Genomic DNA, 6,000 nt, shown 5'->3' on the forward strand with positions numbered 1-6,000 from the left:
TCGGAACGTTTCCACTTATATAACTGTAGTGGTATCGTAATTTTCTTTATACTCGTACTTTTAATTTGAATAATAAAAAATACACCTTTACACTTGTAAGAATTAGAATATAATTTAATTTTCACTGTTATCTTTTTAGTTTTTTTAGTCAATTTTTTTTTAATAGAAAATATATAGAAATATATCCAACAAGGCAACAACAATTAATGCAAAAATAGAAGCATATTGAGGTGGGTGTCTGATTTTTTGGCTTTGGGTTGTAAATTGTAATTACCAATTAGTAATATTGGTAATAAAATTGAAAATTACTACTATATAAGGTTGTATAAAAAATGTGGGGTCTATGATACTATTCAACAGATGATGAGAAAGAAGTTGACGGCTTGGTTGTACCCAAAAAAAAAAAAAAAAAAGCTCAATTCTCCTCATCTCTCATCATATTTCGTTTAACATTTGAAAGTTCAAAACAGAAAGACTTTTAGTTTCTTCATTCGCTTCGTAGTTCGTACTACTAAATCTTAATTAATTAATTAATTAATTAATTAACCAGTGGTGTTCTGATTAAAGACTATACTTCATGTGTCAAAAGAGTCTTTTTTTTTTTTGGGTCTGAGTGTCAAAATAGAGTCAAGTACTATACTTCATGTGTCACTAAACTATTTTTGTTCAAATGCTACAAATGAATCTTTATTAGGTATTAAAGAATCCTAATTATAAGTTTATAACATTGTCATTTCCTTTAAATATTCCTCTAATTTAAGAAAAAACAGTGTGGACAAAAACAAAAGGAGTCGTTACAGTCTTACAGACTAAATCTTTTCATTTTTCTTCACTAAAAATAAAGAAAGTACATGCATCTTCTTTATTTTCGCTATTTTTCACTTAAGTAAAATATTGGGCCTGATGATCTTATAAATAAATGTGAAAGACTTGTCAAACTTATTAAATTTGTTTATCAAATTTGATTTGTATCATAAATTATATTGATGTCATATTTTCTCATCTATGCAATATTAGTTCACTTTGAATTTATTTTTAAACAAGTAAATGACGGATTTATATTCATTATCTGTTAAATAAATTATGAACCAGTGCTTGGCCAAAAAAAAAAATTATGAACTAGTGTAGTGCTTGCCGCATTATTGATGAATATATAGAATCGCCAAAATTATTGTTTAAATTTCTAATCAATATGGAAGGTGACATTGACATGATAATACGTCATCATAGATTCATAATTAGGATATGACAAATAACATTATCATTATGTAGAGAGAGAGAGAGAGAGAGAGAGAGGGAGTTATGAGGTTGAAACGGCTACATTGACTGCTTCCTCTCATGTCTTCCACTTAGCACATCCTAAGCCCTACTCTACTGTACAGTGCCAAATATGAGTCAGAAAAGAAGGTGGCACTGCCAAGTGCAGAGAGTTTCAGTTACAGGTTGGGTGGGTCTTTGACACGTGCCCCTACTCTCAAGCATGCGTTTCTTTCATGCATGCTTTAGACCCCTCACCGGCCCCTACTTCGGATAAGAATGGCAAGATCGATTAATTGGGATTTGGGATTCTAATTAATTTTTCTGAATTCTATTGGCTGTGTGGTTAGCAGTTAGTTCTGACTTCACATGAATCACGATGCTTATATAGCCAAAATAACCAAAACAACAAAAAGCCTCATTGACAAAGGGATGGAAAACGCATTCTACCAACTGCTAGATTAGTCCACAAACGTCAGATACCAATATTAAGTTTAGCATATCTCGAAAAAGTAAATAGCAATGAATTGGCTTGCAAATTTTTTGAAAAAGGAGCTTAGCTAGAATGAAAGATATGATGCATTTGGTTAGGATTCAACAAAGCTATTTTTTCTTTCTCAAATTTTTATTCTTAATTTTGTGTGACATTCTCATATTGTGTCTTCTAACATATTGTTGTCTTAGTTAATATTTGTTTGACGGTTTTTGCACATAGGAATGTGTATCACATTCATTTTCAATCAATAATGCTAGTTGTCCCACATTTTTTTTTTCACATTTGTATCCCACCTGATGTGTCATTATTTTACTGGATATGTATTTCTTTTTTCTTTTTTAGGTTTTATTTTTTAATTTGTAGTGTCCAATGTATGAATGCCATGTAAGATGGTATGAAATTGTGGTATAAAAATGTGGTAAGTGTAGCATTACTGATTTCCAATATAATTAATTTGATAAGTATACTTGGAATGACTGGACATTTTTTCTATGGATCTCCAAAATCAATGGTCTTATATTTTTAAAGGTTGGTTTTCCATTGCTTTTCTCTGATTTTAACTTTATAAAAAATTGTAATATTACTATACTTTTATCATTGCATTTAGTTTACAAGAAAAAAAACTCCTTTAGTTGTTTTATAACACCATTTTCATTTTCAATATTTTTAAACACTATAATGAAAATGGTACATTATAGAACGTCCTAATAAAGTCTCCTTTTAAAGAGTGTGTATGAGATTCCTAAAATTATACTCCGTTATATAAATATTGTCTTAAGCATACATTACAACAATTAACTTATTGCATGTTTAGCACGACATTGTATGCATGTATTCAATGAGTCGGCCCATATTATATTCAAAGCAATAGAATCCGTTTGTTGATTATTTTAATTTGACACGATATTGTCGGTATATCTTTAATGAGTCGGCCCATATTATATTCAAACCAATAAAATCCGTTTGTCGATTATTTTAATTTGACACGACACTGTCGGTATATCTTTAATGAGTCAACCCATATATACTATATTCTAATTGATAGAATTTGTAGGTCGAGCAATTTTGACATGACATTGTCAAGTAGTTTTGGCACAACACTGTCGCATACTTTCAACGAGTCAATTCATAATATGTTTGAACTAATAGAATCTGTTTGTCGAGTATTTTTAGCAAGATAGTCAACTCATATTATGTTTGAACCAATAGAGTTCGTTTGTCGAGTATTTTTGGCAAAACACTGTCGTATAATTTTTATCAATCAACTTATATTATATTTGAACTAATAGAATTCGTATGTCGAGCTATACGTGCCGATACTGTTGACTTAATTTAAATAAGTCAAATCTTACTATATTCGGATCAAAATAATCCATTTTTTTAGCATGCTTGGTACAAAACAATGATGCGGCAATTTTTTTTTGTTACAATCGGAGCTAAGGCTCAAAACAGAAGACACCTACACTCGAAACAGAAGACACTACACCATACTGCGTAACCTACCAACTCCAATCATATCCTCTCTAATGAATGCATCAATTTTTCATTTATTCAAATTTATACTCACTCAATACCTCATTTATTTTTAAACATGTTAGAGATTTTGACATGAGTATTCACACAAAGTATAAATCATCTTCTTATTTTGACTATTCTTAACTTTTACCCAATGATTCATTAATATTAAAATCTAAAAATTATTACGTAATCTTCAGTTTTATTATTAGGGATTTGTAATGGACTATTTAGATTAAAAGCAATTAATGTGAATCTAGCAGTGGTTGATAAGCTCTGCCAACTCCACAAGCAAGTCATATTCACATTCATAAGGTTCATAAATAAAACTCTAAACATGGCAGGCTACGACGTACCCTCCTAGGGTATAGTTTAGCATCACATAGTTTGAAGAGAGGCCAACTTCAAATTTAATTTCTACTTTCATTTGGGAAACTGATCTTTAGCCTAGCTTTTTGCCTACTTCTTACTCTAGCACGTGGATGGGACATTTCATTCCTTTATTATGGCCATCTTGACTGTACGTGCCTAATGACGCGGCAGCGATCTCCATGATCATCAGCAAAAATTTCCTTAAATTTTTTGTAATAACAAAGTATAAAATGAAGAAAACTAGCGCTGCCGCGTGGCAGTTTGCCTCTAAAACCTAGGCTCATAAGTTGAACCTGATGCTCTCCTATTTTTGGGCCCTTTTCTTCTTGTGTGGCTCTGTTGTTGGGTTCGGTTATTCCACTCTTTGGTTGGCCTTGCAGCTTTGTTCTCAGTTTTTACAAACAAATGCTTAAATTTTAACTAATAAGTTAATAACTATGCTATTCAAATTTTCTGTCTTAAGAGGAGTGGGATCTCTAAGATTATAAACTCAAGCTCTCTGAGACATAAGAGAGGCTGATCAAAATATCAAAGAATTTAGGGGATGATGCAATTACATGATGCACAAAGAGAGATAAATGGTGCAGGTCAGCACGTGCAGCAAACTTGAATGAATCAAGAAGAAAGCCACAATCAATTGCATGATAATTAAAGAAGACTACCCTGCAGTGGTTGAAGAATATGTGCTTATAATAAATTCCCATCTGAAACTCTGAGTTTGTCGGGTCCCAAAATTGATCCCATCGTGGTTAATCTTGAGGGAAAAATATATGCTTTGTCCACAAAGCATTTTGGGTTTGTGAAGGTTTAGGTTTAGTTTTTTGGGTTCTTATAAGTTTATGAACTCCAATTTATTTCTTATAAATTGACATGCAAATTTTTTTGAAAAAGGTGCTAGCTAGCTAGAATGAAAGGTATGATGCATTAGTTAGGATTCAACAATGCTACTTAGAGGTTAACTCTCTTTTTTCCTTTTTCTAATTTTTTATTCTTAATTTACGTGACATCTCATATTGTATTCTAACATATTCTTGTCTTAGACAATATTTGTTTAGACGGTTTTAGCACATGGGAATGTGTTCATTTGCTACCCAATTCCATAAGTATACTTGAGAATAACATGACATTCTTATCGATCTTCAAAACCTATGGTTTTGCATTTTAAAAAATGAAAATTATAACTTTATAAGAAATTGTAATATTATTATACTTTTACCTTTGTATTTATGTTTACCTCCCTTATCAGCTCAATTGCAGTACATATTGAAGAGTCAAATTTTTAAAACTCTACAACAACCATAATGTGGACACAAATTTTGGATGAGTATTCAAATTTTACGTGCAAAGTATAAAATGAGGAAAACTAGTGCTGCCTCGAGGCAGTTTGCCTCTAAAACCTGTATTCTCCTGTTTTTGGGCCCAGTGGTTCTGGACCCTGGTGGCTTTATCAAGTCCATTTTAGACCCCCCAAAAAAAGACCACCCGCCGTAAACCGATCTGCTGTTCGATTATGAATTCTCATAAAAAATTGTTCTAAAGAATTAACGACTATTTGTTTCACACGATGTCCATTTAGATTTTACCTTGTGACTTATAAATCAACGATTCAAAGTGGCTATTGGATTAGAAATCAGAAACTTATAATTAACACCCAAAATTAGCTAAAGTTAATTTTTTTGTTTGTTTACAATGTAGGTATAATTAACAAAAGAGAATAAATTACAATAAGATCATATAAAGTTATGTTTGATAAAAGAATAAATCACTTATTAACAAAGTTACAATGCAAAAGAGAAGGCAAAAAGCATAAGCCATACAGTAAATTAAAAAGAAATAGTGATCGTTTCATAGAAGGGTCGAGGGGACTGATACAAGAATCATATATAAATTTATATAAAACATGTTTGAGTTGTTATGTGTATACATATGGAATTCATAAAGGAATTGAACGAATCTTGCATGCAAGCAATTCAAACAAGAAAAAGAAAAGAGATCGATATCATTCTTATATATAGGAGTTGAAGATGGTGATTAAGAACCTTCTAGCTTCTTGTGGGATGTGGGATTGGAAGAAGTTGAGTAAGTAGGTTCACCATCATCACCGTGGAAGCAGCTACATTCTTGCTTTGGTGGGCCATCTTTCTGAATTGAATCAAAGAAAGGTGACCCGTCAAAGCTAGAATATTGCTGCACAAGTGATCCAATTTCAAGAAAAGCTTCATCGTTCTCATATATGTTATGTACTTATGTAGTTATGTGGCTAATGACAAAGAATGAATTGCACAAGTTTGTTTGGAGGTACCTAGCCACGTACCCTAGCTATTATTTATAGTGCTCTATTGCATTTCAATTAAGCAAAT

Source organism: Dryas octopetala, chromosome 1, assembly GCF_963921425.1.
Source record: "Dryas octopetala chromosome 1, drDryOcto1.1, whole genome shotgun sequence".
NCBI classification, from domain to species: Eukaryota; Viridiplantae; Streptophyta; class Magnoliopsida; order Rosales; family Rosaceae; genus Dryas; species Dryas octopetala.